Genomic DNA, 13,260 nt, shown 5'->3' on the forward strand with positions numbered 1-13,260 from the left:
TGCTTCCTTTTATTTTTTAAATGTCTTAACCAAGTTTTCTTTTATGCTTAGTTCCTGTAAGTTTCCTTTACATTTTTCAAATATATTATTTGAATTTGTTATTATAGATAATTTTTCTAATGTATTTTCCAAACAAGTGTTGCTAGTATATAGAAATATTTTTAAATTAATTTTGTATTCAGTCATTTTATTTAACTCTCTTATTTATTTAATTTTATTTTTTATTTAAGTCTTATTAATTCTAATGGATTTTCAGCTGCTAGTCCAAAGTTTTCTCAATAGAAAGCTATAATATGTACAAATAATTATTATTTTATTAATTTCCTTTATTTTATATTTTTGCTTTAAATAAGAATTCCAAGACTATATCATAATACTGCTGAAGCAGTATAGGGTAAGAGAGGTGGAATAGAAGCACAAAGTAAACATTTAATAAATATTAACTATTAGTTTACTTCTGTTTTAATAGATGCATTTCTAGTCTTTCACTATTTTATTATTATGGTTTTTATTTTTTAATTTGAAGCACATAACTGAGTTTGTTGTATGTATCATTCAGAATTTTGTACAGATACTTTATTCTTATATTTTTCAGAGGCATTATTTTCCCCCAGTCAAAATACTCTGCAGGATTTATTAGACTAAGTGACTTTTTAGTGTCTAGAGATACAGCAATAAAAAAAAAAGTTAAAATCCATACTGTAAAGAAGCATATATTCTGATGGAAGAAAAGTATAAAAATAAAATTAAAAACTCAAATTTAAAGAACACAATATAGATTGGTTAGGATAATGACATTCACAATATATCTAACCAGATTTCAGAGGTGACAGTAGGGAAGGGGTACTATTCAAAATGACAATGGCTGAGAAAAATTCCATAAATATTGAGATATATCAAAGCAATTTAATAAACTCTAAAAAGATTAATGTTCTTGAAATGGTTGTTTCAACATTCTTGCCTGCTGAAACCAATATTTAAATTATCTGTTAGTCTGCTTCCATTATGTGTCTTTTGTCTTGATTTTCAGATATACTTTCCTGGCTCTTCATGTTTCATGACTTTTTATGGTACCAACAACCACAAGAGACTGTGAATAATGCAACTTTCCCCCAGAGAGTGTCACCTTGTGCTCTGTTAGACATAGAGGATGAACAACTAATCATCACAGCCAGGGATTAGAATGTTCCATGTTGTGCTTCAGTATTAGTAACAGTACCCACCTTGGATTCATTTGTTTCTAGAATGTGCCATCCTTGGGGTTTTTGAATTTAGCAGATTCACTTCTGCCTGCTAGAGTTTTAATCCTAGCTCTTTAATTTCTTTCCCAAAGGCTTCAGAAGAGACGAACACAGTTTGAGTCCTTTTGGTTGAAATTTATTTTCAAAATACTAAGAGACCACAAGAGATTTCTTGCTGCCTTTTAGAAGTTTTTGGTCTAGCTGTCTAAACTCCAATGCTACCCAAAACTTAGCAAATGCTCTGTAGGGGAAACCGGCTGCGTTCTGGGGGCCCCATAACATTCCAGTCTGTTTCATCAGCCTGTCCAAATGTTAAAAACCTCCCACCTATTTTCTCTCTCCTTCAGTAGAATCCTTCTGCCCAGGTCAAGTCTTATCATTGGTCAATATCTAGAATGTACAAATGCCTTCAGGACAGAATAATGGGCAGTGAATGTTAACTCACCCAAAATCCCACTCTTTCCTTTCTGGAATTTTAATCTATCTAGTCTTCATTACTTTCAAAACCCTCTTATGTCTTTTAAAATATAGTATTTTTATGTTAACTATTTCTAGGTGTTACAAACATTGCTGACTTGATGTGATTTACTGCATTCTATCCAAAAAGTATGATTGAAAATAAACCACACCTAGACACATCATACTGAAATAACATCAGATCAGGAATGCTTAATGGAAACAGAGATGGAAGAAGGGCTTGTGTCTACTGATTTGCCCTGAATCTAATTGGGCCATATCTAAATGTTAAATGCATAGATACCCAACTTCTTGAAAAGCTATTAAAAGTTAATTGGCATAGAACAAGTATAATGAGAGTTTATGCACAAGTGTTCAAATAGAAAAAAAAACTAGACACTGAAGGATAAGGAATTTTAGAAAACAACATACATAAAAACATTAGGAAAAATTATCAACAAGTAACAGGCTCCAAAAACTTTACTGGGTTTCACTGGATTGATTAATCTTCCAACCATGGAAGAACCTGGAATAAGAAAGTTGTGACCTCATGTCTCAAAGAACTGAACAACTGACAGGTGACTGAAGCAGGGTTAGTTGTCAGAACAGGTGTTAAAAGCACGAGGCATGTTTCTAGTACTGTTGCATAGATCAGAGTGGATTCAAAATACAACTGACTTAATCTTGAAATTTCTGAGTCCCTTAGCTGAAATTCTGCGAAGTCAAATTCTCTTGTCTGAAGGTATGATTATTCTCAGAGCCTGAGACAGACCTGAGAGGAAAAACATGGACCTGGGCACCAGGCTTTGCTTTTCTTCCTAACTCTGCCTTGATGTGCTTTCCTACAACTTACCTTTGATCAGTCGTCTTTTGACCCTTATCTGTCACTTGTCTTATTACTTACCAGTGTGTTTTAAAGTGTTACAACTTAGAAAGAAACCAACTCTGAATAGCATTTCCCTTGGTCAAAAACTTTATCTGGCAAAGAGAAAAGACTGTAAAGATCAAAATAAATGGAAATCAATACAATGAAGACATTAAAATTCCAGCCCATTTGCCACTGTCACCTGCACAGGGTGGACGGCCTGGTAGCGAAGAGGAAGCGAGAGTTGTTGAAAACAAGTTAGAAACAATGAAGTTTGCTAAGTCACAGGTCCTCTACGAACTTGAATGGTCCCTGCTATAGCCATTTGGCACTTTCTCAATGCTTGACATTATTATTGTATGGTGTCTTACCAAAACTGGGAGTGACTTAGATGTCCCACCACCCTCCCATGCCCCTGCAGAAGTGGAGAGTGAGGGAAAACCTCCTGAGTTCTCTCATAGACACGGACAAGTCAGAGCACCGAGAAGCAGCCAGAGAGGGACAGGCAGGGCCCCAAGAAAATAGCATGACAGTTTTTTTAGAAAGTATGGGTAGGATTAAGTGACTGAAAACCAAGAATAACTGGACATTCTTTTGGTGGTAAATGCAAAAGAATTGATTAATCTGCCAAAATGTGACTATCTTAGGGGAGGGTTGGGAACACTGAAATAAGACAGGGTTCTTTGAGAGTGAAGGTGCCAAATATTTCCTGGATTATTGCTAGGAAACCTTTACTATACTAATCTTTGAATGTGCAACTTATAGCCAGAAGTGCAAAATGTCCACCCTTTATGGTGTCAGAACAGTTCTCAACTGGTATTCTTCTTCAATAGAAAACCAAACCATTTGATTCATTCCTCCAGGTAAACTGACCCTGCAGCCAGAAACCCTCCACTAAACTTAGAAGTACACTGACAGATGTAAATAGCCTAATAATCAACAGGCCAACTCCACAACACCTATCACCATCAAAAATATTTGTTCCAGATCGCAGACTGGATGTCCACCAGCCAAATGCTAACAAAAATGTTTTGTTTGTGACACATCTTTGATTTATGTTATTATAAATTAGTTACAATTATTTAAATACTAGAATATTTCACAAGCACAGTATTTCTACTTTAAAAGCTTAGATGTTTTGGAAGTATTGGGAATATTGGGGCCCACATTTTACATGGCAACAATTAGGTGGAGGTTGCTTACTTTACATGGGGCATGTGCTATACATTGTTTTCCTCTTATATTCAGCTTATAACTTCTTTATTCATTCATATTCCTGGGTGTTTCTAATCAGAAATTAAGTTTTCCAACAAGGAAAACACTGATTTATAAAGTTGATTTGTATCAGGAAGTTCATATTGATAGTGTCATAAAACCTTTAGAGGTAAATAGAATTTCCATAGTACCAAGCACTCATCACTAATTAAGAAATTGCTGTCTTTTCAGTTTTGTTTTGTTTTGTTTTACTTTCTCTGTAGTTCAGTTTATTCAACAGAGAAAAGCAATGGATACAGATCAGTTTCCTCATCTATAAGATGAGGTCATAACTCAGAAGATGTTGTATAATTAAATAAAGTAACGCACATACCATTTTTGGAGTAGTTAATATAATATCATAAATGTAACATAATATTCTTTGTGTGTCTGTTCACTTTGTTCCATAAAAAAACTGCCTCAAAACTCAGGGGATTAAGACCATCATTTACTTAACACAGTTATTTTGGTTGGATGCTTACTTTACCTGGTCTGGGGTAGTTCAGTTCATCTTTCCTGGGTTTGCTTATGCTCCTACCATCGGCTGTCAGGTCACAAAATCACATCATGGCTTGGCTGGTGGCTAGAAGATCTAGGGCAGCCTCACATATACAGCTATTAACAGGCCAATAGTGCAATGGGTGACTGGGAAATAAGTCTTTCATCATCTAAGAGGCCAGCTGAGACTGCTTCACATACAGTTTGAGGTTTCCAAGACCAGCAAGCCATTTCCAAGTCTCTGATGGCTCTGATGATTCCATTAACCAAAGGACATCACATAGCAAGCAAAGACTCAATGATTAGAGAAACTCATGACACCTCTTGATAGGAGTTGCTGCAGACTTACTTTACAAAGGGACACACACACATGGATGGAGAGAATTTGTGGCCATTTTTGCAATCTACTGTTATTGCTTTTGTAACCAGTTGTTGTTGTTGTTGTTGTTGATGTTGTTGTTGTTGTTGTTATCTAAATAAGAATACATGAACACCCGGCCATTTGACTTCCCTGGGTCACTTCTCTCATTGGCTCTCCATTACCATTAGGAAAAAAAGCCCTATAAAGGCTTTATGCTAACATCAAGGATCCTTTGGGATTTGACTTTGTGTACCTCTCTAGCCTCATCCTCTCTCCATATACTGCATGGGTTCCACTCGTTCTGAACGGATGTCTCAAAATACTATACTTTCAAAACTGTGTACCTTTTATATATCACCTGTTAGTTAATGACCACCTGAGAAACTCCATTAGATCTCAAAATTCTGCTCACACTTTAATTCCTCCATAAAAGCTTTCCTGACCTCCTTTCTCACCCAGAGTAAGTTTCTCCTTGTTTACCAATACCTTTATTATACTTTAATGAAAATGCCTCCATACTGCAAATCTTTTGTGACTGTAGGCATGGATCTCATCTTCTCTATCTCTGAGATTGTATCACTTGGCAAAATGTCTAGGTCTAGCAGGTTCTCCATGAATGTTTAGGGGATGAAGAAACAAATAACAGAGTGGCATAAAATTACATGTCCTTAAATGTCCTCTAGAAACCGGGTTGATGAAACCACCATTATGCATCCTACAGGTTGGGAGAGAGCCCTAAATATCCAGGTAGTATTCGTGTGACCAGATTTCCTTGGCCTCAGATAACCTGCTCTTTACTCTTCCAAATGTATTTCATCACAAAGGAAACTCTCTACTTTCACTTCCAGTGAAAATAAATGCTTTGTCTCAAGTAGACCATTCCCTGCTATGAACTGATGGGATAGGGTCAAGCATTTTCCAGATCCTGAAACTAAGTTTTGTGTGCAAGTGCATAAATGCTGTTAGTAATGTATCTGGAGAATAGAATGTAGCCAGTCTGTGCCAGGGGACAGACTGCTCTGTGAGAACGATTTATGATCTGTCAGGTGGGAACTTTTATGGTGCTGTGCTAAGAGACAAAGAAATTTTAGGAGCTGCTAAAAGCAACACAAAATATGCTTTCAAGCTTAATGAGGAGAGGCGATAAAATCGGGTTGGCATGTATGGCTGGCTCCATGTGTTAGAGAAAAGCTGAAATGTTCTTAGTGTTACATATTTTGATTTTGCTAAATTTGTTTTGGGCAGAATGGATATTTATGTCCCTGCACAATGAGCAGCAATTTCAATGTCTATCAATATAATAGAGTTTTATTTGAAAATTGTACCCCACAAACAGTTTTTATGTGAGTTTGTCATAATTTTTTTCCACACAAAAGCTTTTTTTTAAAAGGAAAAGTAGATAATAAATCCACTTTTCATTGTCTTGGCTAAAGAAAATAGCCATACACTGGCTGAATATCATTTTTATTTCAATTATTGAAAAACATCCCATAGGAATGGGTTTAAGTGGGTAAAGTGTTCAGATTGGCAATATTTCTAAACTTTTTTTTTCTACAGTCTGTTGATCTAACCACTAACCAATAATTTCTAGAATAGAATAAACTTCAGAATGGGCAGTAGTAACAGACAGACTCAAGCAGAGCACAATCATAAAACTTAGAAGAGCCCTGTTAAGAACATTTTAATCTAAACCAAGAGGTCAAAGCAGCTTACATGATAGACCAAGGTTCAAATAGCTGAAATATATCTCAAGCATAAGGAATCAACTCTTTCCACACTTTAGGAATGTTTTTTTGTGTCTTAATTAAATGTTGACAAAGCTGTATTTCTAGTTATTCTAATTAGACTGCAGAAAATACTCTCAACTTCACTATAAACTTGTGGAAGAAATGACTTATTCAGTAGAATTTACTTCAACATCATTGCAATGTTGAAGGCACCCAAATCAGCCATACTTCATACTTGATACTATAATACCACAGGTACACATAGAAAATTTTATTGATTAATTTAGGAAGCAATGAAAAGAAAAACAGTAACTTACAAAAATTATCTATCTTGTTTTTTATGACAAAAAGAAGAGACATGATTAACGTTTTCCAGATCTTCATCTTATATACATATACATACACACACACATATAGTGTTTAAATATGAATATGAATTGTTATATTTATCCATTTATATACCCATCTGAAAAAGCACATACTTGTGTGTTTAAATTGTCCTGCAATACTGCGTGCTGGTGTTTGAACTGTAGGGTGACTGTTAAACAGCTACCTAAATCCCAAACCAGGAATCCTGGTTGTCCCCTTGAGTCAAAAAGTCTTCAAGTGTAAGTAGTCTTGTTTCATCAGCTGGAGACTATCCAAATGGCCCAGATGGAAATGCTTCAACTCTTTGGATTAATGGGTTGCAAAGATTTTGATTCAGTATACATGCAGTGTTGTGGGGGAGTACAAAAATTTGCACTTGTTACATTATCACAGGTGAAACTCAACTGTGGTCTACAAGTACTTTGAGAATCATTGCTCTAAGCTTGAAATAGTTTTTGCTAACTTGAGGAAGCATACTGGGTCCTGGATCAGAAGTTTTCCCTGTAACCTGATGAATTATTGCGCATTTAGAACAAGTGGGACAATAGTATCCTTTACAGAATAACTGGCATAGATAGATAAATAAGGGAGAGAGAAAGAGAGAGTGAGAAAGAGAGAGGAAGCCATCATAGGGCCCAAACACCTGTGTTTGAATCCTACCCCCCCCCCCCACCCCTGCACACACAAATTAGCTCTGTGACCTTGGGCAAATAAATGAATCTCCTTGAATCGCAAATTTCTTGACACCATAGAGCTAATAATAATACTTACCTTATAAGATTGTTTTGCTGATTACATTAATTGACAGAGAAAGAGCCAAAAAGAGAAGAATGCTTAGAAGAGTGTCTGTCACATAATAAATTCATAGTTCAGAGCTTCCTTGACTTATGATGAAGCTGTGTCCAAAGAAACCCCTCCTAAATTGAAAATATAAGTTGAATGTGCATTTCACACACCTAACCTATCAAACATCATTGTAGCTTAGCCTTGTCTACCTCACATGTTCTCAGAACACTTTCATTAGCCTATAGTTGGGCCAAATCATCTAACACAAAGCCTGTTTTATACTAAAGTGTTATCTCATGTAATTTATTGAAGACTGTACTAAAAATGAAGAACAGAATGTATGGGTGCAGAAGGGTGCAGTTAGTGTGTTGATTGTGCACCCTGAGGATCACGTGACTGACTGGGTACTTTGCTCACTGACTCTGCCCAGCTTCACAAGAGAGCCTTATCCCACATACCACCAGCTCAGGAAAAAGATCCAAATTCAAAAATTGAAGTATTATTTCTAAGTGCATATTGCTTTCACACCATTGTAGAGTTGAAAAACTGTTAAATACAACCATTGTAAGTCAGGGACCATTTGTGATGTAGAAATTAACCAAATTGAGGTATAAATGTAGGGAGAAGTACTAGAAGTGTTCTATTGAACTCCTTTATTTTTGTGGAGAATGAATTTACTTAAAAAAGGAAGAAAGAAGGCATGACCTGAAAAAGGAAACAATGTGCAAGGGAGAGGATTGGAGAAAGTCATAAAGGATTTACCATCATGCAAGGTTGAGTATCCTCATCTTTTTTATTTTCTCCTTTGGAAATCCATGGGTAGACACTTTTTCTTTAGAAAGCATACTCAAGGGAGCACCCCTTGAATGTCTGGCAATTATTTTCCTGTGGACGTGGTTGGTCTTGTAGAGAGTTGAAGTAATTGAGAGATGGAGCTATAGTGTGTGTATTTTTTACAGACTGTGATCCTGACTCTGACATCTAGCTCTGGTTATATCAAATAGTAGAAGAAAGGGATTATGAACTGAAATTCAACAAAAGCAATATAGATGTGTTTCTCCTCGCTGAGGAAGATTCTCCCTAAGATTATATAGGGATATGCTTTGAAAAATGAATTGGCAGATATAAAAGAATTTGCACTTAAAAAGCAGACAGTATATTGTGTTTTAAACAATCTTTCACTGTAACAATATTTATTCTAAAACAACAAAAATATTTAATGTGCTGCAGTAGCAGAAAAAAAATCATCCATTTTCTAATACTGAGAGATGATACAACTGATAACATTTTGGAATGTGTCAGGTCTTTTGAAAAACTTCACTATATAGCCATCTATGAGGATTATACTGGATATTTGATTTGTATCCCATTTTGTTCATAAAACATGGCCTCATGACTGAGTTCCTGTATCTTTAAAATTAGTTGAAAACCTAATTTGTATTGATGTCCTCTAATGGAGATGGAAGTACTATGCTTTTGGAAAAGTATATTGTTTCTAATTCTTCTTTATTACAAATAATTATTTGTGTAATAAATTTTTCTAGAAACGTGATTCCAACATATTTATCAAGTAATTATATAAGGGAAAGATTCATTTTTCTTCACCTTTACTGATACTGAGTATAGATGATTTTTTTTAATTAATAAATCAGTTAAATAAAAAAAGTCTCCTCATTACTCTTTTGTTCTGAATCCATTGTTTTCTAGAGAAGTAAACCTAGTTTTAACCAATTGAGGATATGGAATTTGGAAATGAAAATTTGATGCCAACTTTTATGATCTGCCTTGGATTCTTGACTTCTATCCCTGCTGGTTGGGATTAAAAATGAGCCTGTCACCATCTGTCTGTGTCTGCCCCATTTCTGTTTCTCGGAGTCATGCATGGGTGCAATCACACAGACACCCCTTGATTCCACACATAATCAAGAGGAAAATTTAAAACCCCAGGAAAAAAGCTTTTCACAGAACAGGAATTGCGTCCTCGATCTTTACATGCTAGAAACAGTCTTCAATTTTCTCCATGGAGATCTGTTTTATGTGTTATTTTGGTTTGCTTCTAACCCTGTTTTCTACTGCAAAAAGGCAATTTCTATTACTGGACTCTTGATTCGATGTACAGTTAAATGCTACATCACAGCTGAGTTTTGATATTTCACAGTGGATGGGAAAAGTATTAACAAAGTTTGTGTTTTCCTCCTCATGTAATAACCACTAATTCACGGGAGTTAGGGGTTTTGGTGAGTTGACTCTGTACTTCCATAACAGCAGATGTTCTACCTTTTTCATCAGAATTTCACCCAAATATAGTGTTTGTCTGAAAACCCTCTGGTTTGACTATTTGACAGAATGTCAATCTCTTAGTTATTTAACACAAGTGTTTCAAACACTTCTGACCCCCTTGGACAGTGGAAGGCCCCCCAAAAAGCCTCAAGGACAATGGTCAATTCCTGGTTTGGTCTGTTCTTAACAAACTTTGCATTTCACCATGTGGTGATGCAGTGGCTACCATTTCTGTTCTCTGTGTTACTATTTCTTACCTAATAATAATAATAATAATAATAATGTACAGGGGCCAGGAAAATCCACTGATACCTGCAAATTTGTCTCAAAACTGGCAGTGGAAGAATTCAATTTCTGAAAACTATCAGGGTTCCTTCCTGGTCAAGGAGCTTCAGTTTATATGCTCAAATTTAGAAGTACTAAGTGACCTTAAATATGAATAGATATTCTGAGTGATACAAATCAGTGAAATATATGGACAATTAGTGGGGACCCAGGAGCAGAGAGTGAACCCCCAAAATAAGAAATCACGGCACCTTGGTGGCTTGGCTGACCATGCAACTTCAGCTCAGGTCATGATCTCATGGTTCGTGAGTTCGAACCCCACATTGGGCTTGCTGCTGTCAGCACAGAGCCTGCTTTGGAACTTCTGTCCCCCACTCTATCTGCCCCTCACTCATTCATGTGTCAGGGGGGATGGGTGCATATGTATGTGGGTACACTCTCTCTCAAAAATAAATAAACATTAAAAAATGAAAAATAAAAATTTCAGAAAAGTATAGAGATAGAGGAGCAAGGGCCATTCCTAAGGGAAATGCTTTTATTGTTGTTGTTTTGTTTGTTGTTTAGTATTTTCTCACTGACTTCTCTGTAGGTGTCTCTATTCTCCAAAACTACACCAAATTCCTCAAGGACAGTTTGAATACTGATAGATTTTAATTGTAAATCCAGGTCCACCAATTATTAGCTGTGTGACATCAGCAAATATATTTAACCTTTTTTCTTTTAATCTCACTTTCTCCATGGGTTAAAAAATATACCATTAGGGGAGGGGCCAAGATGGCAGAGCAACATGGGAGTTTTCGGCCTCTCTCATCCCTGAAACACAGCTAGATCAGCACCAAACCATTTTGCACACCTAGAAAATTGATCTAAGTATTAACACAACAATTTGCATAACTTGAGCCACAGAACTCAGCATGTATGTGGTGCAGAGAAGTGAGCTGGGGGAGAGAGAAGCTGCAGAGGGTAGGGAGAGCTTGTGGAGAGAGGACAGTGTCAGGGGAAATACAGGAAAAGGACTCCCCCCGAAAGGAGCTGGAGAGAAAGAAAAAGAGTGTAAACACCCATAAAGGACTGAACAAGAAAGGGAGAAAGGAGAAAGGAAAGGGTTTAAATACCATAGGACTCTAGGAAACTCTGCAGCTTGATACCTGGTGGAGCTTTGGTAGGAAGGACAAATCCCCAGGAGCAGTGAGGTCCTTGGGATCATCCAGCAACATGAGGAGAGGTGGTTCCCCTGCTGAGAGGACATTTGGTAGAGGCTGTGTGGCCTCCCTACAGGGAAAGGTCCCAGTGGACCCCAGAGAACAGCCATGTTTGCTGGTGTTGGAACAAGGATGTTAGGGGGTGGTGAAGCCTGGTGCCAGATGTGTGTTGTGATTTACCATAATCCCTGAAATGCTGCACTACATGATCACATGAACTTTTTTGGGGTGGACTGGCACCCAACTGGTCTGTGGACATCTGTGGCAGTACAGTCTTGCAGATGTTCCCAGGAACAGGCCAGCCCCCAGCCATTGCTCAGCAAGACCCTCTCCCAGAGGGTTGGAGTGAGTCCAAGACACAGGGCCCTCACAAGTGAGGGGTCTGGAAACACAGCCCCATCTGAGATAAAATTCAGGAGGGAGATGCCACCTTGTAGGCTGACGGCTTGGTCATGGATGGCGTAGAAGCAGGGGGTGGGCAGAAGCAGGAGAGAAAGTTGGGGAGAGCACAGAGTTCTGATGCTAAAGATTGGGTAGCTGGGTGATGGCATTTTCACCTTTCCTGCTAATGCACAGACACGTGTGCATGCCCCACAAGGATCCACTTTGGTAAGCTAAGCAGCGCCATCTAGTGGAGAATTGAGCCATTACATCAAACCCTGTCCAACTGTGCCAACCAAGCTCTAGAGGAATACCACAAGTCTCTCCACCTGCTTGGTTTATGGACTATAAAGTGCTTCATAGTTTGACTTCTATGGGAAACTGGATCTAATTTCATTCATATTCCATTCTGTTCACTGGTCCATCTATTCAATTTTTTTCTTTTTCTTTTCTGTTCTTATTCTTCAAAATAGAGAAAAAAATTATTTTTACCTTCTGTTTTTTTAAAAAATATTTTTCTTTCATTTTTTCTACTATATTTTTTGTAAAACTTTTTGCTCCATTTTACTTTCATCATTTCACTTTATTCTATATCATTGTATTCACTTTTTTATATTTTCAAAAGTTTCCCTAAATTTTTTCTTTTTTTGTTTTTCATTTCTTTTCTTTTTTCTCTGTTTTATCAAGGTTCTTTAAACAGCCAGCCAAAACACAAGTATGATTTATCATACTTTATTTAATTTTTTCATGTTATTTTTAATTTTTTAATTTTAATTTTTAATTTTATTAATTATTTTTCTTCCTCCAAAATTATGAAACAAAGGCATTCATCCGAAAAGAAGGAACAATAATAAATGAAAACCAGGGACTTAATCAACACAGATATAAGCAAGATGTCTGAACTAGAATTTAGAATCATGATAATTAGAATACTAGCTGGGGTTGAAAAAAGCATATAATCCCTTTCTGCATAGATAAAAGATGTAAGATATAGTCAGGACAAAATTTAAAATGCTATAACTGAGATGCAATCTCAAATGGATGCCATGGTAGTAAGGATGGATGGAAAAGAACAGTGAATCAGCAATATAGAAGATAAAATTATGGAGAATTAATGAAGCAGAAGAAAACAGGGAAACTAAGGCAAAAGATCATGATATCAGAATTAGAGAACTCAGTGACTCATTAAAAAGGAATAACATCTGAATTATAGTGGTCCCAGAAGGTGAAGAGAGAGAAAAAGGGGTGGAAGGTTTATGTGAGCAAATCATAGTGGAAAACCTTCCTAACCTGGAGAAAGACAGACATTAAAATCCAGGAAGCACAGAGAACCCCCATTCAGTTCAACAAAAAACAACCATCAATAGGGCATATCATAGTCAAATTCACAAAATACTCAGGCAAGGAAAAAAATCATGAAAGCAGCAAGGAAAAAAAAAAGTCCTTAATCTACAAGGGAAGATAGATCAGGTTCTCAGCAGACCTATCCACAGAAACTTGGCAGGCCAGAAAGGAGTGACAGGATATATTCAATGTGCTTAATTAGAAATATATG

This window comes from Panthera leo, chromosome A3, assembly GCF_018350215.1.
Source record: "Panthera leo isolate Ple1 chromosome A3, P.leo_Ple1_pat1.1, whole genome shotgun sequence".
Classification (NCBI taxonomy): domain Eukaryota; kingdom Metazoa; phylum Chordata; class Mammalia; order Carnivora; family Felidae; genus Panthera; species Panthera leo.